Source organism: Melospiza melodia, unplaced genomic scaffold, assembly GCF_035770615.1.
Source record: "Melospiza melodia melodia isolate bMelMel2 unplaced genomic scaffold, bMelMel2.pri scaffold_47, whole genome shotgun sequence".
Classification (NCBI taxonomy): domain Eukaryota; kingdom Metazoa; phylum Chordata; class Aves; order Passeriformes; family Passerellidae; genus Melospiza; species Melospiza melodia.
This window is the reverse complement of record NW_026948793.1, coordinates 3,179,239-3,203,265: the sequence shown is the minus strand read 5'-3', so window position 1 is coordinate 3,203,265 and position 24,027 is coordinate 3,179,239. Positions and strand designations below refer to the sequence as shown.

General features: G+C 47.7%; 1 pseudogene; it reads left to right on the top strand.

Moving 5' to 3' along the window:
* The first annotated feature begins 2,314 nt into the window (after positions 1-2,314).
* Positions 2,315-24,027, top strand: part of LOC134434770 (cytochrome b-like) — a 56,807-nt pseudogene continuing 35,094 nt past the window's right edge.

Genomic DNA, 24,027 nt, shown 5'->3' with positions numbered 1-24,027 from the left:
TTTTGCTCATCTTGTGTAAGTTCGCAACTAAACGTGCATTTGCATTTGAGCTAACGAGAGAAAAAAAAAAAAGTGAAATGAGGCTTTATGGCAGGGCCATGACATTGCACAAGAGGAATCACTGGTGTGCATTTCATTGGACCTCTCTCAATCCTATAAAAGTATTGTAGCCCTGATTTGAAATAGGCTGGTATGAACCAACTTGGAGAGACAGAGACTAAAATGGCGTATGGGTTTTTTTTTTTAAAGTGAGAAAAACTACCCAAAGGGTGTTGTTTTGTGACATTTTAAAATATATTACCTCAAAATTACAAACTGCAATAAATTAAGAATTTAAAAAGGTGTGTTTTGGTATATGAATAATAAAAACTACAAAAATGTGCAGATATGAATGCATGTTTTCATAAAAATAATGAAATTCTAGACAAAAAAAAAATACATGCCCTGAAATACAATACAAAGGCAGATAGAACTGTACTTGAATGATCTCTTTTTAGATTGCTGGAGTTTATTCCTTGTGAAGAGAAGCTAGGGTATTGCTGAAGAAAAGTGGCACAAGCAGGACGGGGCAGCGCACCGTGCTCCGTGCAGAGGCTGCCAGGGGCTGCCCGAAGAGTGCCCTGCTGCAGCCAGAGCCCTCCTGGCCTGGGGCCCGGGAGCAAAGGGCCAGGGCAGCCACCTCCTCCTCGTCCTGACCCTGCCACCGCTCCCTGCTGCTGCTGCTGCTGCTGCTGGGGGAAAGAGAAGACTCTCCTAAGGCCCCATGAATGAATGCACTTACACAGCCCTGGGGATGCCAGCGAAGGAAACCATGTGTCATGTAATGCAAATGTGACCAGAGTCACCAAACACCACCTAAACATGGAATTGTTGCACCTCTCTCGGACAGGCAGAAATTTAAAGAATTAACTGGAGACTTCAGGGCACAAGAGGCCAGAGGAGGGAAACAACTCTGAAGGGAAAAACCATCATATCTGGAGGGGAAAACATCTCCGCCTGCTCAGAATTGGTTGAGGGAACATGTCTCTAATCCTCTCCAGAAAGGGATGCTTTAGGTGACCTTTGCACCTCCAACTGCCTTGGACCAGAGCCAGGAAGATTCAATTATGTAAATGTTACATAGATAGATAGATAGATAGATAGATAGATAGATAGATAGATAGATAGATAGATAGATAGATAGATAGGTAGATAGATAGATAGATAGATAGATAGATTTCGTTACTGAAATCTCTCTTTACTGTCCTCTCTGTTGCTACAGATATCAGAACTTGGTAGCCAGTGCCCTGCTCAACTACAATCCTGAGATTGCTCTCCTGTTGCTTCAAAAAAGCACACTCTTGGGGAATGTGGAGCATGTAGGTCCTTACAGAAAGGGATCAGACCCAGAGCATTGCACTGGGAACGGCACTCTTTGTGCATCTGTGCTCGGGCAAGTTCTTTTCTTGGACTTGACCACACTGGTAGAGCTAAACTGGCTGGAATCAGAAATGCAGCCCAGCCCCTTCCAGCTCCTGTGACCTCTGAGGAGCAGCTGGAATGCAAGGGCATTGACCTCCTGCTGAATTCCCAAACACTGATTCCCTGGGCTGCAAAAAGGCATGAGCACTACTAAGCTCAAAGTGATCTGTAAGGCCATACTGGCTGGCCTGGAACCACAACAGTTCCTTCTGCACCAAGGTCCCTGCACAGAATGATGTGTTCTCATGCAAAACTACTGCATTCTCCAGAAGTGATACCTTGGAAATTAAAATTCTAGCAGACCCAGTCCCAGTGCTATAAAAGGGCAGAAAATAATGATGAAAAGAACTTCAGCTGGGAGAAGAAGAAAATGAACAGCCTCTTCCTCCAAGCAAACAAACAAAAAAAAAAAAAAAAAAAAACAAAAAAAAAAAAAAGAAAAAAAGAAAAAAAAAGGGAGAAAAGTCATTTCCAAAAGTGGCTCAAATATTTGGATGCACTGAGGAGATGCTGAAGGCCCCTCATGAGGCTCCTGCTCCTGTTGTCCAAGCTAAAGCTTTCTCATCCTGACCAAACAAGCCCCCTTCTCAAACTTCTCAACATCCCTAGGATACTTTAACCCCCTATCCCACCGCCTAAGTATAACCAACTTCCTCAAAGGAGGACAGAACATCGCATCCCACCTAATTGACCTCTCCTGATACAAAACAGTAGGTCCAGAGGGGCTAGCCAGCCTACAACTTACAGCAACCAAAACTGCCACCACCCTCCACTGAGGCCTAATCAAAGCTTACTTAGGATCATTCACCTTATCCATTCTCAATATCCTCGTAGCCACATACAGAAATAACCAATGGCCCTCAACCTTCGTAAAAACCACCAAATCCTCAAAATCATCAACAAGCCCTAATCGACCTCCCAGCGCCATCAAACATCTCAACATGATCAAACTTTGGGTCTCTAGTAGGCGTTTGCTTAATTACTCAAATCGTCACAGGTCTTCTGCTAGCTATGCCCTACACAGCAGATACCAATCCAGCCTTCTCCTCTGTCGCTCACATATGCCAAGACGTACAATTCGGCTGACTCATCCGCAACCTCCACGCAAACGGAGCCTCCTTCTTCTTCATCTGCATCTACCCACACATCGGCTGAGGACTCTACTACGGCTCATACCTAAACAAAGAAACTTGAAACATTGGAGTCATCCTCCTCCTAACCCTTATAGCAACCGCCTTCGTAGGATACGTCCTACCATGAGGCCAAATATCATTCTGAGGAGCTACTGTAATCACAAACCTATTGTCAGCCATCCCTTACATCGGGCAAACACTAGTCAAATGAGCCTGAGGAGGGTTCTCTGTCGACAACCCCACACTGACCCAATTCTTCGCTCTCCGCTTCCTCCTTCCCTTTGTCATCGTAGGCCTTACTCTCATCCATCTCACCTTTCTCCACGAAACAGCCTCAAACAACCTGCTAGGCATTCCCAGAGACTGTGACAAGATCCCCTTCCACTCATACTACACCATCAAAGACATCCTAGGATTCGTACTAATGCTCTCCCTACTCGTCTCACTAGCCCTATTCTCCCTCAACCTCCTAGGTGACCCAGAAAACTTCACCCCAGCCAACCCACTTGTCACCCCTCCTCACATCAAACCCGAGTGATCTTTCCTATTTGCTTACGCCATCCTCCGATCCATCCCAAACAAACTAGGAGGCTTACTAGCTCTAGCCGCCTCAATCCTCGTCATATTCCTCACCCCACTACTACATACATCAAAACTACAATCAATACCCTTCCGCCCCCTATCACAAATCCTGTTCTGAACCCTAGTCGCCAACGTCCTCATCCTAACCTGAGTAGGCAGCCAGCCAGTAGGACACCCCTTCATCATCATTGGCCAACTAGCCTCATTCACATACTTCACAATCATTCTAATTCTGTTCCCTCTGATTGATGCAATTGTCAGTGGGCTGTTGCACACTCACAGGAGCCTTGCTTTTTCCACTGTGTGAGCACAGCCTGCAAACTTGCAGGGCAGTGTTAAAATGATTGAGTGAATTGCTCCTTTGCTTTTCGCTGCCTATGCCATTACTTATGGTGCCTATTTTATGACACATTTCACAAGTAAGTAGATGTTTCCTCTCTACTTAGGTTAGGGTGTATCCTTACCTGGCTTTTGTATGTCTTCCTGCTCTTTCTTAGTGACTGAGTTTCTGATTTTGAAAGAGAAAGAGCATTAGGATGCCACTGGTTTGGTAAAGCTCCTGTCAAGGCGTTCAGCTAAAACGGGGGTGTCTGTAGCCACAGGGGCAGCTAGGTATATACATGCAAGTATCCGCGCTCCAGTGTAGGTGCCCTGGACACCCCAGTCAGGCAGATAGGAGTGGGCTCTGACACTCAGGGCTTCCGTGCACCAAGGCAACCTTCTGATGTCACTACAAGAAGGTGGCAACCTTTAGGTTTTTAAAGATTTATTAAACCTTAAGAAAAGACTGTAAAAGGAAAGATTGCAGCACTGGGAAGTCTCCATGATTAGCAGCCACATGCTCATCTACAAAAGGGATACCCTGCTTTTTTTACCCTTAGCCCCTCCCAATGTTTTGTCAGTCAATTCTTTCTCTGCCGTCCAGTGGTGGAGATTACTTTCTTGCATCTTGATTGGAGGTCAATTGTTGTTACACCCCGCCTGCTGGTCATAAGCCAGCCCTCCCCAAATGCCCTGACTACCGAGACTATTACAAGGGGGATAAGAAAGAGGACTATGGGAGGACATATTACAATAACAGCACTTTACATTTGAACATAATATCTCTCCACATAATATCTGTCTCTTAATTGTGAGAGCCAACTATTACATTACTCACCTATAATGCACAGAAGCAGGAGAGAAGGCACTGGCTTGGCATAACAGCTGAAATAATTGCTAACAAATCTCCCCACATATTTGCACCTTTATTGGACATGACCTCCTGTGAATGTACATCTCTGCCTTTCTTCCCCTTTGGAAGCAGTCAAACTGGCAACTCGTGGGGAAACCAAGGGCTTTCTGGGGGCTGCATTGCTCTGCACACACCCAGGCCACCCGTGGAACAGAGCTTTGGTGCCTAAAAAGATCAACCAGAGGAAAACAGCTGAAGGAGGTTTCATTTGGACCTTTCTTAGCCGCTAACAGAAGTTGTCAAAATGAAAATGACCAAGCAAGGCCTGATCCCTGCTGCCAGCTCAGGGTTAGAAAGGAGGCATTACTTGATTTCAGTGCTGGGTGCGCAGGGAATCACTTCCCTAAGCCCTGCACACCCAGCAATCTCACCTAGTAGTTTGTATCCATGGAACTAAGACACATTCAATACTTTGCTGAAACTTACTGGCTAAACATTACCTCCAATTTTTTGACATATTTCAATCACTTCTCAGAATTTATTGACATCAGAGTAGGAGTGTCCTGTAGCTCCCTGCTGGTCATTGTCACAGGTTCAGGTGACCCATGCACAAAATAACCCAGGACAAAACTGGGCTTGCAAAGCAAATTCATTCTATTAGTTGCAGTAGCATATAATACATACTGACCTCTGGATTCCCAAAAATCCACTGAACAGGAGAAGGAGTTGGAGCGTGGTGCTTTGCAGCAGGAGCAGGTAGGCAGTGCACTTCCAGGACATCCCCTGGATCAAAACGCTGTGCATCTCGTCCTTCTCAACCCTTCAGCCCAGAACTAGGCCTTGTATCTCCTGCTTAGGAGTGGAATTTTATAGCAGGAGTTAGAGCAGCAGCTCACACATGCCTGGCGTGTGAGATGAGGCCATGATGGCTCAGGATGACTGCATGACTCCCTGCCACCAAGGGCTGCATTGTGCATTGTTCTCCTTTCAAAGCTTGACTGCTCACCCATTGACCAATCCATTGTTTCTCTTTCAAGGGTCATGGTCCCACCTGCTAAACAAGACACTTTTCTTCATTGTCTTGTCAACCTGCTCAAACATGGATCAAATATGGCAGGGCCTGGGACATGACTCCAGTTCCTGACACAGTCATTTGGGAAATATTCCCATTCCTCAAAGTCTCCTTTGGTGGTCAAGAGCCTCCTAAAACACTTTCTTCCTTTTGAATGCATTCCAGCTACCTTCTTAGCAGGACCACTCTCCTTATTCTCAAGGCCAAGATAGCCACTTGCACACAGTAAGCACTGCAGTGGGGGAATACATGGTTCAGCACTCCTGTTAAAGCTAAAGGAATTCAAAAGACTATGCCCTGTTTGTTAGACTAAATGCCTCTCCTTCCTATTCTGAGAATCAAACATCAGTGTTTCATCAATACACCCTGCAGGTGCTCTTGCTGAGTGAAGCCACATTGCTGTGTCAATAAAGCAGCCGGGACTCAGTTTCTTCATGCAGGAAAAGCCAATTCTTTATTCACATAACTAATTTTTATACTGTTTTCACAGACTTGTGTTCAACTTCAACTGGCTGGTAGTTTCCTTGCCACACAATTTATTGCTTAGAAGGTGTATTAGTGTGTACATGTTAAGACTCTCTCTTTTTAAGACTCACTGTTACTCAGGTGATTACATTTTTCTTTCGTGGATGCTCATGGGACAGGTTTCTTGTTTATTACAGATGCAAACAGTTTTCTTAGCACAATAGCTTGTGCTAACTGCACTCATGACTGTTCCCATGGGAAGTTAGCTGGCTGCACGTAGAAGATGGAACAGGCCAGCTGGGAATTTACCACAGTGTGGTAAATAGGTATGATTCGTGCTGATAACAATTGAAACAAGAATCAATATTGATACAGTAATTAATATTTGTAAATATTAAAACAGGTAAAATTATTAATGCTGAAGAAAAAGGGAGAGGAGGGGAACCATGCCCCCCCCCCCCCCCCGCAGATGTTCAGGAACAGGAGGAAAGCAAGAGATAATGGTTGCTAAAAATTAACAAAGAAGGAACTCTGGTTGTGTCCCAGGAAAATGCTAATTATAAGGGATTTATTGCCTTGATACTCTGTTGAAGGAAGGAGGCCAGGACACCAGATTGTTCATCACAGGTCCAGTTTATTGAAGAAAGCATCAAACACTTATACAGCAAATAATAAGCTTATGAATATTCTGTAAGCCAAGCAATCTATTGGTTAAACTATACCATCAGCTCTTCCTCATTCCTTTGGGCCTACGTTCTCTACTTCTCACGTCTCACTGTCCATTTCTTTATCATACTCAGCTAGGCCCAAGGACACGTTATCTTGCAGGTGCAAGATTTGGAATTAGCCACGGTCTTGTACTTTTCCATTGTCTAGTCAGCTAAATTCCCAACAGACACCTGCCTGCAAAAAGGCCTCTGCCCTAGTTAGGACATCTTTACCAAATTAATTCAGCTGTGTCCTCTCTCCTCAAGCCACTCTTTGACAAAACTCTCCAAAATACTCAGATGTAGTAATTATGTTAGTTTTGGCTTACATTGTATTGGCTTGGTGTAACCCAAAGGTTAATTAAAGGACACAGAGGAGGACTACAAAATCTTCATCAGATGACCCCCAAAGACTTGCGTGACCACCAACCAAGTGGTGGCATATGGATGGTAAAGGTGATGATGAGGGCAGAGGTAGAAGTGTGAAGAATCGAAAATGGGAGGAGACGGCATTGACACATGGTATATAAGGATGAATATTCACTTGGCAAGCTTGTATGTGATGTGGCAAGGGTCCCAGAGGCCTGCACTCCGTACCCCGCAGTTATCTGTTGCTTATGCGCTATTATTAGAAACAAATTATCCCTTATTTTAATCAAATTCTATTCTATCCAATTTTAGATTTTTATATTTTAAATATTCAATTAAAATTGCTACTACTTTTAATATTGTTTGGGGGTTTTTTTATGATGGGATAATCGGGCAAACATAACAATAGGTAGGCCTGATTTTATAAGGCCTTTCTTTTCTAATAACCCTACCTGTGTGCAACACATTATGACTTTCTTTCAGAAATTAATGAAGAAAATGCAAATAGCCTGCTGAAACCCTTCTGCTCCCTTCCAAATCAGTTTACTCCTCAAGCACATGCCTCAGGCACATCCCTGATGTGCCTCTCTCCCAGCAGCTCAGAGCTGCATTGCACAGCGCTTGCTGTGTGCCACAGAGCACAAAGCAGGCTGGCCTGGTGGGCCTGAATATTTCTGCCAAACACTCTGCATCTCTCACCTTTGCTTTGGCTCAGTGCAGAACTGCAGGGTTGCAGGCGCTTCCTCCCAGAGCTGCGTGAGGCACTGGCTCCTGCAGATGGGCCCTGCCAAGCTGTCCCTGCCTCACGCTGGCCTCGCTTCCCCTGGCACAAGTGCCGGGCCTGAAGGAGCTGCCCTGTGTTCCAGCCTGCCGAGCAGCCCGGCTCCCTGCCCCGGTGCCCAGAGTGCTGCACACACTGCTGGCCTTTGCCAGGAGTTGCAGGGCAGCCAGCAGAAGAGGAGGAATCCTCACCCAGCCCAGCGGCCCGCGGCTGCCCTTAGCCTTTCTCTGCTCCTGGGCACATTCCAGATGGCCATGGCCCCCAGGCCGGGCTATGCCCAGCACGGCTGCGCTTCCCCTCGGCAGCAGCCAGCTGCCACCTGGGCTCTGAGAGCGGAGGATTCGCCCGCTCCCAGCAAGAGGCACCCAGGTCTCGGCTGCTGCCTCTTACAGCTCCAAGGGCCTCCTTCCAGCCTGCCTCTGCCGGGGCTCCAGCCTGGGCAAGGCCGGGCCCGCTCTCGCCTCACAGGCGCTGACAGCTCTGCACCACAGGAGACCTCCCCAAGCACCCTCTCTGATCTTTCTGCTTTCTCACTTGAGCAAGGCTCTCCTCCAGCCAAAGAGATTATTGCATTTAGGCAGCCCAAATGCTCTCCAGTCACAGCTGAAGGCCTGCATCTGTATAAGATGTTTGGGCTGCCCCATTCTTCCTGTGCTTTTGCCTTTAAATGCCATTGCCCTTTCTGCCTAAAATAGAAGTACCAAAGATGGCCGAAAACAGACCAGTGGGCCATATTCCAAAGGCAGTGTGGTCTGGAGAGGATGAATGAAGAACATCCTTCCCCACTTTCACACCATGCCAAAGACACTGTTTCACTTTCCACCTTTAAGAAACAACAGACAATTCAGAAGGAATTCTCGAGTTTATTCGCAGAGTGAGAAGGAAGGGAATCTTCAAGGTGAGTTGTGGTTTCAGAAACTTTATTGATTCTCAATCCTACTCTGCAGTCCTATTAGACAATCCTACTCTAACCCTAACCCTTACCTTAACCCTAATCCTTATCCTTATCCTTATCCTTATCCTTATCCTTATCCTTATCCTTATCCTTATCCTTATCCTTATCCTTATCCTTATCCTTATCCTTATCCTTATCCTTATCCTTAATCTAATCCTAATCCTAATCCTAATCCTAATCCTAACCTACAATCCTACTCTAAACTGATTGAGGAATAAATGGTCCTGATGTGATTATCACATTCTTGTCTCCCTCCTCTTCTTCACTGAAACAATCAGTGGCACCAGGCTGGACGCAGGCTCAGCAAATCTTACAAATGGATGCTGCCCAAAGGGAAAAAAAACAGATCAACAAAAAACAATGAACAATGACTTTCCAAACTCAGTGCTTCACAGGATTCCTCCTGCTCCTAGAAGGATGCAGGAAGAAGAACAATGGGACTGTCTACACCTCCATCTTTATGTGCAGACTTTTCCATCACAGGCAAACCTGGCCCAGAATCCCACTCATCCATTTATACAGGTGTCTTCATCTTGCTGAGATTTTAGCCCTGCCAGTGCTCTAGAAATGGTGCTTTCTGTCCTTGGAGTTTCTTCTTTTCAGGAAACTCCAAAGCCTCTCATTGGTCCCTCTCTTTGAAAGACAGGCACTGTGCTGATTGCCACAGGGACAGAAAGCAGTGTCTGCCTTTCCATGCCCTGCCCCTCGTGTGCTGGATGGCACCTTCCTTCCCAGCAGGGCCAGCCCAGTGGCACTGGGCCCTGCAGTTCCCTCTCTGCCACACAACCTGCCAGTAACCCTGGCACAGTTCCCGTCTGCTTGAGCGTGCCAGGCCGCAGATGGGGCTGGGACAAGTCCCTCCCAGCTGTCCCTGTTTGCATGGCAGAAACCTCTGAGGGTGGGCTGGGGGGCACCAACCAGGGCCCCTCAGAGGCTCACAGTGAGCCCCCCACAGCCCCTCCTGCCCACAGCCAAATCTCTGACTGCTCAGCTGGGACTGGCTTCCTTGGGTTCCTCCACCACCATTTCATGTCTCTGTACCCTGCATTGCTCTACTTCAATTCTTTTGCCATTAGATAAAACTGAACACCCCACCAAATTACAAAAGAAGGTGACAGAAACAGCCAGAGGACCTCTCTGACTCAGGAAATTCAGAGAGAGGTGGGGTTGCTCAGTTTTGTGAAGAACAGGCCCCAGGGAGACTTTATTGCCACTTTCCAAAACTTCAGAGTGGCTTTTAGGAAAGTAGAGGACATCTTTTTTAACAGGGCCAGTTACAATAGGATGTGGATGAATATTTTTTAACACAAATAGGATCTAATCAGAACTTGTTTACTTGGAGCATGGTGTGACCCTGGCACAGCTTGCCCCAAGAGCTTGTAGGTGCCCCATCCCTGCAACCATTCCGGCTCCAGTGGGAAAGGGCTCTGAGAAACTTGATGTCTTTAAAGATGTCCCTGCTCATTGCAGGACACTTGCACCAGAGGACATTTACAGGGCCCTGCCAGCCCAGCCCAGTCTAGGATTCCTCACTGTTTTCATTTGAAGAGCACCAAGAGTGGAGGTGAGGAGGAAGGGGGCTCATCTGCTGCCTTGGGCTTGAGTGGAGGAGGAGCCCATCCCTCAGAGCCTGTTTCACCTGCAGCCCCTTCACATTTTACCTGCAGGAGCTCCTTGGCAGACCAGCGCCGCGCCTCGTCTCTCTGCAGGCAGCAGCTCAGGAAGTCACGCAGGCAGGATGAAAATAGGTTGGGCTGCTTCAGCTTTTGTCTTCCTCCTGTGGCTATCAGGAGTTGGGGCTGGGGAAAAAGGAGACACCAGGCTCCACCTGCTTCTTTCCCATCTGTCACTGCTCTCCCAGATCCCACTGATTAAGCTCCACTCTGTAGTGGCAGTTTCTGCCCTGGCAGAGACCCAGAGATGACTTTCCTTTACCAACCGAAAAACCCAAACCCTGATGCAGCCACAGCCTCTCCAACATCTCACAGATCTTGCCTTGGCAGCTGATTACATTGACTGACCTAATTAGTGGGAACTACATCAGCACAAGCACATTTCCTTCCCTGAGGATTCATACCAGCTTGAGAGGCTTTTTCGAAGAAGGACTTTGCTATACTAACTCTACTGTATCCAAGGGTTAGCACATGGAAAGTATTTCTGCAGTGCTTGTTGGTCCCTTAAGCACCGCTGCCACAAAACAAACCTAATCAAGCTTTTTGCTTTGTTCTTGAAAAGAATGGGAATTGGAGGGAAAGAAAGGAAATCCACCAGGTATTCCTCAGGTAAGGAAACAAATCTTTGGAATCTCATCTTCAACACAGACACATTATGATCCATGCACAAATGTACTGGGATGAAAACGCCTGCTTGGACACACAGGAGCCAGCTGCAGCTCTGTTTCTCAGCAGTCTGAAAATTTCTGCTTTCCTTACATGGAAAAGAAAAACCTTTCATGGTCAAATCAGAAGGAGAGGTTCCATCCCTATGATCACCCTCTACTCATTTGGCTACTCAAGTCAATGCATGAATGGTAGGCCCATCCCAGAAAGTGCCAGGAAACAAATGGGAGGTTTTGGCAGGCTCTCCACATCACCAGGCTCTGGCTTGGTGACGTGCAGAATGTGGCTTGGGCTGGGAGAGAAACACGGTCACTGAGTGTTTCAGCAGCACTGCACAAGAAGCAGAAGAGACTCTGTGGCTTTTACACCCTCATGCCCAGGTTTCAGGCACGTTTCCCAGTGAGAAGAAACTGCACAGGGGGTTAAGTTCCTCTCTAAAAACCAGTGCCTTAGCAACTTTCATGTGTTTGGGCTTCTTTTCTTCATTTCTGGAAATGTAACACCAGTTCTGAGAGGCTTGCCTTGTGGTTTTAGGGGCATCTTCACAGACAGACAAGTGGGAACAACTTGAAACCCAAAGCAAATGTTGCCTGAGAAGAGCTGGGGAGTGTTTGCCTGTGGTGAGGCTTGAGCTGTCTGGCAATCCCCTTCCATGATGTGCAGAAACATCCAGCTGCTCCCCAGAACTCAGTCCCTCTGGGCACGCAGGCCTCTGGAAACACCTGACGATTCCAGCCTTTCTCCTGCTCAAGAGCATCTAACCTAAGCTGAGCTCCAGTTTCTTCAGCAAGGCCAAGGATGCTCACTTCCATGCAGCTGACAGTGTCCATGGAGCTCAGCAGGTCTTTCTGATACTCCTCAGGCCAAGGAATTACAGTGTAGATTGGCAAGACATTGGCTGATCATTATCCAGTGTGGTTCATGTGGAACCAAGCTCTAACACGCTGACAAGTCAGAAGGAGAGAGCTCATTCTGCTTTTGCAAGATGGTATTTAGAAACATAAGACACCGACTTGGAACTATTCAAACCTCAACTTGCAGAATCCATCTCAAATAGACAAAAATAACAATGGCAAGAGGCCTTGGCGTCTCCATAAAAATGCCCACCACTGTCATGATAACTCTGTGCTCATGGCACTGAAATAGATGGTGACCAAAGAGACTTTGCTATTATCCTCTTCAACCCAAAGGAGAATTTCAAAGCCAGAAATGGCAATGCACTCCCCTTGTGTACAAATAATTTATGCGGCTTTCTGTCCTTTTCCCATAAAACCCACACGAGGGTTTTATCCTGACTCTCAGCTGAGCTCAGCCACTGGCCATGGTGGGGAGCTGGAGCCCTCCCTGTCATTATAACAGTGCAGGCCAGGGATGGCCCTGCTCCTGAGGTAAAGAAACACAGTACTGGTGTCAACTGTCCACGCTGGATCCCAGCCCAGGCACCTCCCTGCAAGCTCATCAACTTGTTAAAGTACCAAGAAACAGCCAAGGGTTTGGCAAACAATTCTAACTGCAGTCGGAGAAAAACACATCCAAAACTTATCCAGGCCACCCACACATGTGACTGAACAATGTACAGATGACTTGAAAGCCTGAAAGTTTCAACAACCACAGGATTTGGAAAAGATGCTACAGAATGGAAGAGAAGAGCTGCATTTAAAAAATGAAAAAGCAAGCAGAACTGCTTGGGCATTTCTTTGGTAGTAGGTTTTTTTCTCTTTTCCTTTTTTGTTTACTTTTCTTTTTCCTTTTTTCCTATGTTTTCTAAAAAATTGAAACTGGGAAGGTCTAACCTCTATTTCTCAGGATATTTATCACATGTCTACCCTGTCCACTGAAAAATTCTTGTCCTTCAGAAACAGAGTTCCAACATTGTTCAAAAAACAAGTGAGAAATGCCAGGCATGGCTGGAGGCCAAAATGGCAGGTTTCTGAACTGGTTAGGTATCTGAACCGCCACTTCCCTTTCTGATACAACCAAAGCTACAGCAGATGCTGGTGTGTTGCAGGGGCATTTTTAGAAGGGGACCTTGGTGGAAGTGGTGCCAGCAGATGGCAATGGGATTTTGTCCAATGGCACACAGAACACGGGACAGGTGAGAAAGACAGTGGGATCAGTGAGTATTTACACCTTACCAAGACAGGAGTTGCATTCCAGGAAGGAACTTCTTGTTCCACCATTTCGATGCCCACAATTCCCAGAGACCATATGTCCACTTTGGGGCCACATGGTTGACCTGTCACCACTTCAGGCGCCAGCCACCCAGCAGTGCCGGCCACGGAGCTCCATCTGCCCTGCTCAGGGCTGAGCTGAGCAAAGAGGCCAAAGTCAGCTGTGGAGAAAACAACAAACCATGAAAGCCAGCTCCAATTAGGAAACCAAGCAAAAGAATTCCTCACTCTCAGGCTAAGAATGTGCTGTTGAATCTCCTGGAGAACTGTCCACGCTCGATTTCCTTGGGGCTTTAGCCAAGGGAGTATGGAATTGGGCACTTCCAAAAAAACCCAGGTTTCTTAATGCTGCTTACAGCAGTGGACTTCATTCCCCTGAAGCTTTAGATTGTAGATCCCTCTGTCTAGAAGGGACACACACAGAGCAAGGCCACTCTTGACTGCTTGTGGTTCCTTATACCTCTGTGCACGTTCCAACTGTGCCCTCAGCTCGCAGCAGGGGTCCCTGCACTGCCACCAGCACCATTTTTCGGGAGCTGGCAGTCACGCCAAGCAGCCCCACACCCACATCCCTGGAAAGCTGCACCTGACCAAGAATATACTGACCCAGCTTGACAGAACCGTCCGTTCTGAGAAGGATGTTGCTGCTCTTCACATCTTGGTGGATGACATGGTTTGAATGAAGAAAATCCAGTCCTTGCAGGCACTGAGCGAGAAAACAGAAACAGGAGGGCAAAAATGAGTGATGTGATTTCATCACACAAGAAAGGAGACAAAGAATCGAATGGGGGAATGGGGAGTAATGGCAGAACAGTCATGGCCACTGAGAGGAAGAGCTTGCTGCTCCAACACTTGCAGAGCAGGACCTTTCTGAGGAAAGGCACATCAGCTTTTGAAAGAGCAACAGCACCTGCTGTTGTAGGCTGTCCCCTGCAAACCAGCCAGGACGACTCCTGCTGCAGTGGACCTGCTTTTTCCATGCAGAGGACAAAGGAGGGGTTTGGAAAGGAAAAGTCCCTCCCTTTGGTGTTTAGTGGATCACTTTTGTGTGGGAGGCTGCATGGAAAAGATTTTCTTGCTGGCCTCAGCACAGGCTTGGAAGTATCACACCAGTCACTTTGCGGAAGCAAAGAGCATTTTGGCTGCAGTTCTATCCTTTTCAGCTGAGGACTGTGAGAAATGAGTCTTTTTTCTTTGCTGGTCTTTTCAAATCCTGCCACCAGCACTTTGCTTTTACAGGCAAGGAATGCAGCGAAGACAGACTCCAGGCAAACATTTAGAGAGGCAAGGTAGAGAACAGAAAATACAAATAAAAATACAAGAGACAGAGCGAGAATACAACAGCAGGAGATAAGAGTACTGGCACTGAGTACAGGGAGTGCAGGGGCACTGGCAGGCCTTTCCCTTGAGATGCTTTTACTTGCCCATAGCATACCAGCAACACAGAAACAAAACTCGGCACAGGAAATCACTGCAGCTCTGAGCCCGTTTCCCAGACAATCCTGCCGAAGCCCTTGGAAACACAGGTGGGATTGCTGACCTCCCGACTGATGGCTGCCATCTCATCTTCCGACAGGTAGGTCTGGCTGATGACATTGCTCAGAGTGCCTCCATCCATGTACTCCATAACCAGGGACAGTTCCTCACCCACAAGGTAGCTGAAAGAAGGAAACAAGGGCATGGAGATGAATGTACATGGCTAAGTTGCTGTTTGGAAAAGACAGGTTGGTTCTTCTTTTCAGGTCCCTTTGAGACAAAGACAAAATAAAGGAAGAGACATTCCCTCTTGGCTGTGCATTGTTTGCCATCTGTGCAGTCTCAAGGAGAAAGGCGCAGCTGCAAAAAAGGAGATGTCTTAGATGGGCAGCAAGCAAAATGTGCAGTTTAGTAACAGCCCAGATAAAAAAACCTGTCATGCATGGTGTTTCTGGAAAAAAAGTATCTAGTCTTCCTGGCATGCATAGCAATGGAAAACAGTGGCAACAATCCAAGGGAAATCCTTGTTAGTTTAGAAGACACTTGAAAAAAATCAAGCTCCAAAACAAAGTGGTGGCTGTGAATGTAGAGATCATTGATTTAGTAAGACACAACTCATCCGGGTTTTTGAACAATTTTCAAATACCATGTGCCAGCGAAGACTAATGCAGACAAAATGCAATCTCTTCCCATCCACTGGAGATGAAAAGAGCAATAATAATTAGCCAATAATTACAGCTCTATTTTCTGCCAGTGACCAAAGTGGGATTTTACCTTGCATGTTTGCAACATGCAAACAAACATTCATGGGACAAAAGCACAACTCACCTGTCTAAACAGTTGACCAGGTTGGGATTTCTATTCACCTTCATGACCATGAGTTCGTTGACTTTTAGTTCCTTCTTCCTCAGTCCTTGAAGCTGTATTTTCTTGATGGCCACCTAAAACGACATTGAAAATCAGTAACTTGAGACGTTGGTGGCATGAGACCACAAGGCACGTGGAGCAAGTGATTTTGCAATGACACAGCTGAGCTGTGCCAAACTGCCTTGTGATTAGGCACTGCAGTAATCAGGAACTGACATTCCAGCAGCCCATTTCTCTGCTCCCTTGGGAGCCAGTTACAGGACACGTGGGGCCACTGACATTTTGCCTTGACCACTTGGTAACAGCAGTGTCTCAGTTATCACCCACAAACCTCTGACCACACTCTCTGCTGCTTTGTTTGGGACTCAGAACTTAATAATCTGTGGATACATCTTGGGCTATGGGCAGGGCTTAGGGCTTTCAGGGACACCTTGCAGATCTCTCCCTATGTGCAGTTCCCAAGTGCAGCACTGCAGGTGGCTAAGGAACTACCAGTAACTTTCAGATGGATTTGCTGGCAGCCAGAAATGAGAATTCAGGACTCCGAAGCTGTAGCCCCAAAGAGCAGTGAGGTGCTTGCAGGCACCACCTTTGTTTTAGCAATGGAGAGCGAGTGAGCGCGTCCTTCTCTGAAAGGAACTGCTGCCCTCCGTGCCTTCCTTCCAGCAGCTGAGGAGGACAAAGTCCCAAATGTGTTCTGTGGGCTGGCACCAGTCTGTGCTTCTTGTGCCTTTTCAGCACAGCTCTGCCCAAAGCTCCAGCCACAGCTCACACCAGAGGGGAAAGCCCTCAAGTGCAGCAGAGTCTGCAGGGGCTGTTGACATTTACCTCTCCTCCTGTGGCAGTGTCAAGTGCTTTACAAACATCTCCAAAAGTCCTAGAAACAAAACAGAAGCAGAGAGAGGAGAAGCCATTTAGATCTTGCAGTGAAAGCCAGCCCACACAGGAGATCTGTGCTGTAAATACCGCAGACCTGCAGGACACTGGAAACATTGAGATGTGTTTGACAATGCCTTCTGAGCACACTTAGAAATTCTGATCAGCACTGACAATCTAAGCCCAGTGCCTGAACACATTTGCAGCTTGTCTGACTTCACACTTGATACCTATTCCGCCAGCAAAACATCTGATGCATAGTTTTGTAAAATTAACATTGCTTGGACTCACCCACTGCCAATATTTTCCAGTTCAGTGTATTTTAGAATAGGATTTTCCATCTTCACCATTCTCCCTGAGGGAAACAAAATGCAAGATGTTCACTTCAAAGCAGAGATCTCACCTTCTAGGAGATACAAAAGGCAGCCCCACTGTCTGGAGCTCTGAGCCCTCCCTTTGTGGACAGCTGGCTAACAACAACAGGAACAGCAACTGGAACAACAAGAAAAGAACAGCAGGCCCACAGCACAAGTGGCTGGCACAGAGACTGATTTCCAGCATCCTTTGAAGGGAGAGACCTCTTGACAGCAGGCACACAGGGAAGCACAGGGAGATACATTCAGAGGAGACTGAGGCCAGAAGAGAATGCCTACCAAGGCAAGTAAGTTGGTCATCTAGAAACATTAAGGAGAGCTGGAACTAACAGTGCCTTTGTTTTCTTGGGAATAAACACTGTGAGATTTATAAAAGGTTTCCTACTTGCTAAGATTAAGTGCACCAGGACATCTAGAATCAATTCCTCTGAACAGATGCCAAGTTCAGGACAGGAGGAATATTGCCAAGTGTTCCCATCTTTTCCACCTTGCAGCAGTTTGCCAGAAGAATGCCTCTGTGTTTGTAAACCAGAGCAGCTCATGCTAGAACCAATCCCCACGGGGCTTTCAGCATCAGGACCCTCGCCCTTTATGAGCAGGCTGAGCTCAAAGACGCCCTTGCCCGTGCCCCGCATGAAGAACCGCGCCGCTTCTCTTCACCCTGACAGCGCGGATCAGTCACTCCCATTGCACTCGCCCTCTCGGCACTGCACACGTCCCCATCTTCCCAACTCGGCACGGCGGGCATGGGCACAGAGGACAGCAGAGCTCCTCAGGCATCCCTGTGACACAGAGAGCTGCCCAGAGGAGATGCTGACCCTCTGGTGAGTCCAGGCCGTGCGAGGCAGAAGCCGGCCCAGAGAAGCGGCTGCAGCCTCAGGCAGCTCCGCGCTGCAGCAGCCGGGCAGCAGCGGGACCCTCCCAGCTAAGGAAGGCTCCAGCCTCTGCATTCCCACAGCCCTCAGGGGCAGGGCAGTGACCACAGCAAGGCTGGCAAAGCCCAAGCATGAGCACTGACAGGCACTGATGGGAAGAAGCCAGAGTGAGCCTGAGCCCCAGACAAGCTGTTACCCCCATTCAGGACACAACAGGATGGGCTTTGAGATCAGCCACACCCAGGCACAGATCAGTGCCCTTTTTGTCCCAACAGGTGATGGTAGACACAGAATCCACTGGGCTCTCTTCTCAACCCTACCAGATCTTATCTGAGAGCACAGCACTGGCAGCTGTTAAGGGCAAGAAGCAGATTCATTGGGTTGTGCTGCAGAATCACAAAGGGCTTGATGTGTTCTCCTAGAGACTGATCTCAGCAGGGCTTCTGCCAGTGGCTAGGACTCAAGCAGTCACCGCCTTCTGCTGATCCAGGAACAATCCCTGATTCTGCCTTCGGCAGAGAGGGAAGCTCAGGCAAACTCCAGCCAGTCTAAGCTGCCCTCAGAGGCAGCAGGAACACCCAGAGCTCTCTCTTGCTGCCTCGGAGCACTGCCAGCACTTCTGTGACACTAAACTGATCAGAACCCTTGGTACAGCTATGCTGACATGTGCACACAACACACTGTCCCTCAGATAAGAAAGACACCAGATGTACTCTGCTGCTCCAGGGAGTCACCTGCCATCTCCTGTTGCTGAGCAGCAGCTGGGTCAGCACGGGAGGTGAACCAAGGGCTCAGGCTCCACTTCTTCAGCTGGGGAGCAAAGGCTCCTTGGGACGGCACTGTGGCTTCTGCAGCAGCTTCAGTGTCAGAGTCGGTGTAGATCTGAGACAAGAAATGAGTTGATGTCAGGAAGGTGTGACAGAGATTGCCCTGAAATGCAAGAGAGATTGCCATTTGAAATGCAAGCTCTTAGGAAGCTGCTGTCAGCCACATGCAGAGCTCTTCAACTGGATTGCTTTGGATGTCCCCTTGTGAAACCAAATGGTCAAAAGCAAAGGCTGGTTTGACTCGAGTTCATAGCCAGTTTCTTGTTCTAAAGGATGACTGCAGCAACGACCGCTCCACTTCTCTCAAAGACTCCTTTCCCCCTCCTAGGTCTGCAGATACATTTGCAGCTCCTCATTCTAATATTCTACCTCCTGCCATGAAATTCTCTTTTTCTGCACCTTCCTCGGGACATGCTTATCCTGCAGCATCTCTGGGTGGGTCAGTTCCTGGGCCTCATGCCAGCCTCGGGGCTCTTGGTTGCCCGTCATTTGCTGGAACTCTCTGCAGGCTGCCAGGTAGGATGGTGACACTTCCACCTCAAGTCAAACAGAACAAAGCAGTCAGAGACTACAGCTTGTCCCCGTCAGCCAGGAGTCATCGACTGGGAAGAAAGTAAAGGCCAGGAGCAGATTAGCAAGGAATACAGACAGCTTGTAGCTCGTATTCCAAATCTATGTGAGTGACCATGTTCACCTGCAAAAACACCTCAAGAAACAAGGCCACCTGGAAGAAGCCAGCAGGAGTTCATTCGGATGACTGCTGGCTAAATGGCCAAGGGAGTAATGCCACTGCCTAGAGCATCAGCTGAGATCCAGCAGAGCAGGAAGTGTCCTTGAGAGCAGCTCTGACAGAGGCCTCATCAGGATGGCACTCAGAGGCATCACCCACCCCTGCTGCTCTGCACTGGAAAGGCAAGGAGGGCAGAAACCACTCCTTGGGTGACTGCAGTGCCTAGTGCTATTTCACTCGCTTTTCAAGAGCCTTTTGCTCCTGAAGGAGGTGATTCATTTTCTCTTTGATGATTTTAATTTTTTCATCTAGCCTCTTCTTCCTTGTCTTTATCCTAGTCTCAGTTTCTTGCAGCTGTGCCTCCATCTGTTCGTCAATTTTCTGTAAACAACAATGGAAAGCACTCTCTTTCATGAGTGGAGTGGCTGCCATTCCTTCATTCACCTGTTTTTGTTGATTGCCCCTCTGCATAGGGAGATTCTTCTCCTCTTGGATGTCTTCATTCCTCCTCTTCACTGCCATGATGTCACTCTGAGCTTCAGGCAGCTCTGCTTGTGGCTCTGCCTTGATGTTCTGTGCACACAAAAGCAGAGCAAGGGACTGAGAGCTGCCATCAGGCTCAGCTTTTCCCTCTTTTAGCCTCAAAATCACATTTATTCAGCCCCATCTTTCTGCTTTTCCACTCAGCTCTGCTTCCACTGTAACCCTCCTGTCCTGGTGCTGATCTCTGCAGATTCCAAGGCTCTGTGCTTCCAGTGCCTGTGGGACTCCTGGCCTCCTCAGTCCCAGGAACTCTGGTTTGCACCCCTCTTCCTGCCCTTCCCTCTGTCCCCTGGCCAGTCAGGCTCACCTGGCCATTCTCCTGTGGCTCTTCCACCTGCTGCCTGAGCTGCTCTTCCTGCTCTCGGGCAGGGAACAGCTCTCCCTGAGTCTGGCATGGCAGCTCAGATGAGGCAGTGTGCTCCTGCTCTTTCTCTAGAAGCACCTGCACAGAAAGCAAGAGAAGATGGGTTTCAACTTCCCATACGGCCTTTGTGGGCCAAGACTCACAGACTGCTGGGCTCACACGTTCCCAAAGCACTGTGCTGCTGCTCTCCTGGGTCGTTCTCTGCCCGAGGGGAGGCACAGATTCCAAAGTGACCCTGGCCCTACAATCAGGGGCCATCTGGGACTGAAGCTCCAGCAGCCTCTCAGGCAGCTGACAGGGAAGGGGTGGCATTTCTCAAGGGTCTGGTGAGGGCCTCCCTCTGCTTCTGCCATGTCCTCCTTGTCTTTCAGTAGTGACTGACACCCCGCCCTGTCCCACAGCTCCATCCTGGCTCTGCAGGGGCTTCCTGGGTGAGCTCACTCCTTGTGAGAGAATCTTCTGAAGTTCACGTTCTCTTCAGGCCTGCACCAGCATTCCTCCTTGCTGACATCCACACTCTTGTTAGAAAACCGGGTCATTCAGGAGATAAGGATGCACGCAAAGATCTCTGATGGAAGTCAGAGAACCCCTATGGCCACCTCAGTATATGGAAGAGGACCAAGGTGTTTCTTCTCCCTCTTTTGTCAACGGAGAATTCTGACCAGCACTAACAGAGTTTCTCATAAGGCCCCATTAATGAATGCACTCACACAGCCCTGGGGATGCCAGCGTAGGAAACCATGTGTCATGTAATGCAAACCATGTGTCATGTATGAGCAAAGTCACCAGACCCCAGGTACAGCATGGGATAGTTCCACTCCCTTAGGACATGCAAAAATTTAAAGGATAAAAAGAAGGCTTCAGGGCACAAGAGGCTGGAGGAGGAAAACATGAGGGGAAAAAACAACCATCTCTGGAGGGGGAAACATCTCTGCCTGCTCAGGATCAGTCAATGGAACTTGTCTCTACTCCTCTCCTGAAGGGATGCCTTTAGGTGAGCTTTGCATCTTCCACTGGTTTGGAGCTGAGCCAGGAAGATGCAATAGAAAGATAGATAGACAGATCTCACTTTTTAAATCTCTCTTTACTGTGCTGGGGCATTTACATTCTTTGAATACAGAGAGATATAGTTCCTCTCTCTCTCCTAGGTTTTTTTAAGGGAAGGTAGTGAGAAACTTAGAGAAGAAGAGAAAACAATTATCTCTACTGGCTGTTCTTTTTGTTTACTACATGTAGAATGTGTTATAGTGATTGTTTACTGAAAGTGATTTGTTAATTGGATTTTAGTGGTAGTTGTTTAGCTTGATTAGCTAATTAGATAAAATCTGTGTTGTGACTGTCTGGAGACAGTCACGAATTTTTCTTTTGTAGCTTTTTAGTATAGTATCTCAATAGTATAGTTTTAATATAGTACTAGTGTAATATACCATAGCTTAAGAAAGCATTTCTTTAACCTTCTAAATCATAGAGTCAAAGCACATTATTCCCCACGTGGGGGTCACCCTGAATCAATTCTGTCCTTTCTGTCGCTACACACATCAGCACTCGGTAGCAGTGCCCCAATCAGCAGCCATCCTGAACTTGCTCTCCTGTTGCTTCAGTAACCCACACTCTTGGGGAATCTGGAGCGTGTTGGTCCTTATGGAAATGCAATCAGACCCAGAGCATTGCACTGGGAACTGCACTCTTTGTGCATCTGTGCTTGGGCAAGTTCTTCTCTTGGACTCGACCACACTGATTGTGCTAAAGTGGCTGGAATCAAAAATGCAGCCCAGCCCCTCCCAGCTCCTCTAATCTCTGAGCACCAGCTGGAATGCAAGGGCATTGATTTCCTGCTCAATTCCCAAACACAACACACACTGATTCCCTAGACTGCCAAAAGAGACGGGAGCTGTTAACCTGAAAGTGATGTGTTTCTGCCAGTGCTGGAAAAGGGCAGGAAAGATTGAGTAAAAGCTCCCTTGCTCCCTGGAGAAGGAGAAATTGCACAAGGCTTCTCCTTCTAGCAAACAAATAAACAAAATATGCAAGTGTTACCTACTCCAGTGTCTAAAGCAGTTGGATGCCGTGAAGGGATGTTTGGCAGGGAAACAGCCCTTGTGCTGAGCATTGGCTCTATGGATCTAAGGCAGGGATCTATGGAAGTCTGCCTCAAGGTCCCTCATGAGCCCCCATTTTCCAGGCTAAAGCTCCCTCAGCACCTCCTCACTGGCCTTGTGCTGCACCCCTTGCCCAGCTCCCCTGTCCCTCTGTGCCCACGCTGCAGCCCCTCCATGACTTTCTGCTTCCCAGGGCCCACAGCTGCACACAGCACTCCAGCTGTGGCCGCAGCGCTGCCCAGCACAGGGCCACGCTCCCTGCCCTGCTCCTGCTGCCCCACTGCTGCTGGCACAGCAACCATGCCCTTGGCCTTCTGGGCCCCCTGGCCCCACGCTGCCTCATCTTCAGCTGCTCACGGCCGCCAGCCCTGCGTCCTTTGGGCCCACGCAGCTCCCCAGCCACAAAGGTGCCCATTGCACTTCAGATACTGCAGGCACCATTGCAAGATGGCCTTCCTGTTCTATAACCACATCTTCTAAGTAGATATCATAAAGTTTGATAGGAATAGAATTCTAAGGGACTCTGACTAAATTAAAATGGTCTAATTCAACTGTACAGGAAATTGCTCCTAAGTAAATATTCCACCCTATCTGTCGTCAGCAAGCAAGGTTCTCTCTTCAAAACTAGGTTTGTAGTTCTTCAAAGCTCTGATATAGAAATTTAAAATATCCATTTCGCACTTTGTTATTTTTCTTCAGGCATGAAAATGGATTTTCTTTTGGCCTTCCTAGCTGGCCCTCTACGCTCTACTGCTACTGGCCCAGCTCACATCATGTTCTACAATTCTTAAACACCAGGAGCATGAAATGTTCCTTTCTCACTCACCTCAGGATCTTCAGCACTGCTGAATACACGCTTCAGGTGACCTGTAGTGGGAAGGGAAAATGAACCAGATGCTGTCAGAAAACTGCCTGGGCTGCTGAATCCCACAGAACAAGTCAACCCAAACAGAGATGATTTCCCGTTTCACAACATCCCTCCAGCAGACACATTTCATTCACACAGCCAGCAAGGGATCAGGACAATATTCTTGCTTGTGCGTACAATTTGGCCTGTTTTGCCAGTAAATGAATACAAATATGACCAAGAAAATGCAAATTGTTCTTTAACACTCAGTGCTCCTGTTCTACCAAAGACATAAAACAGCTTCTGAAATCCTCTCCTTGAGGTTCTTTTTTTTTTTAATCAGTTGCATGCACCGGTTCTCATTAACTTGCTTGAAACAGTTGCTCAGAAAAGCTTCCCTAAAATCCCCCTGAGCTGTGGCAGACACTCACTGCTTTGGAGTTTGCATTTCCTTGCAAAGGGAATCACTATTTTAGTACTTTGAAAAAGGTCAATTTAGACAGTCAAATCCTTTCATGACAAAATTTAAAAAGAAATAAGCTTTCTCTGATATCTGGGAACAACTGCAGAGTTTTTAGAAGGCCTTCCAAGAAGCTCTGCCAGTCTACAATCTCAAAGGTGTCCTGCTTGTCCCAGCAAACTGAGGAAATGACAGACTCTGCTGCCACAGACTCTCCCCTGGAGGGAACGGAAGCCCTGCAGGTTCCCCTGCAAATGCTGCCCCTGTGGCTACAGACACCCCCTTTTTAGCTGAATGTCATGACAGGAGCTTTACCACACCAGTGGCATCCTAATGCTCTTTCTCTTTCAAAATCAGAAACTCAGCCACCAGCAGGAAGACATACAAAAGCCAGGTTAGGATACACCCTAACCTAAGTAGAATGGAAAACTCTACTTACGTGCAAAGTGTGTAACATAATACGCAGAGAAACAAACACCA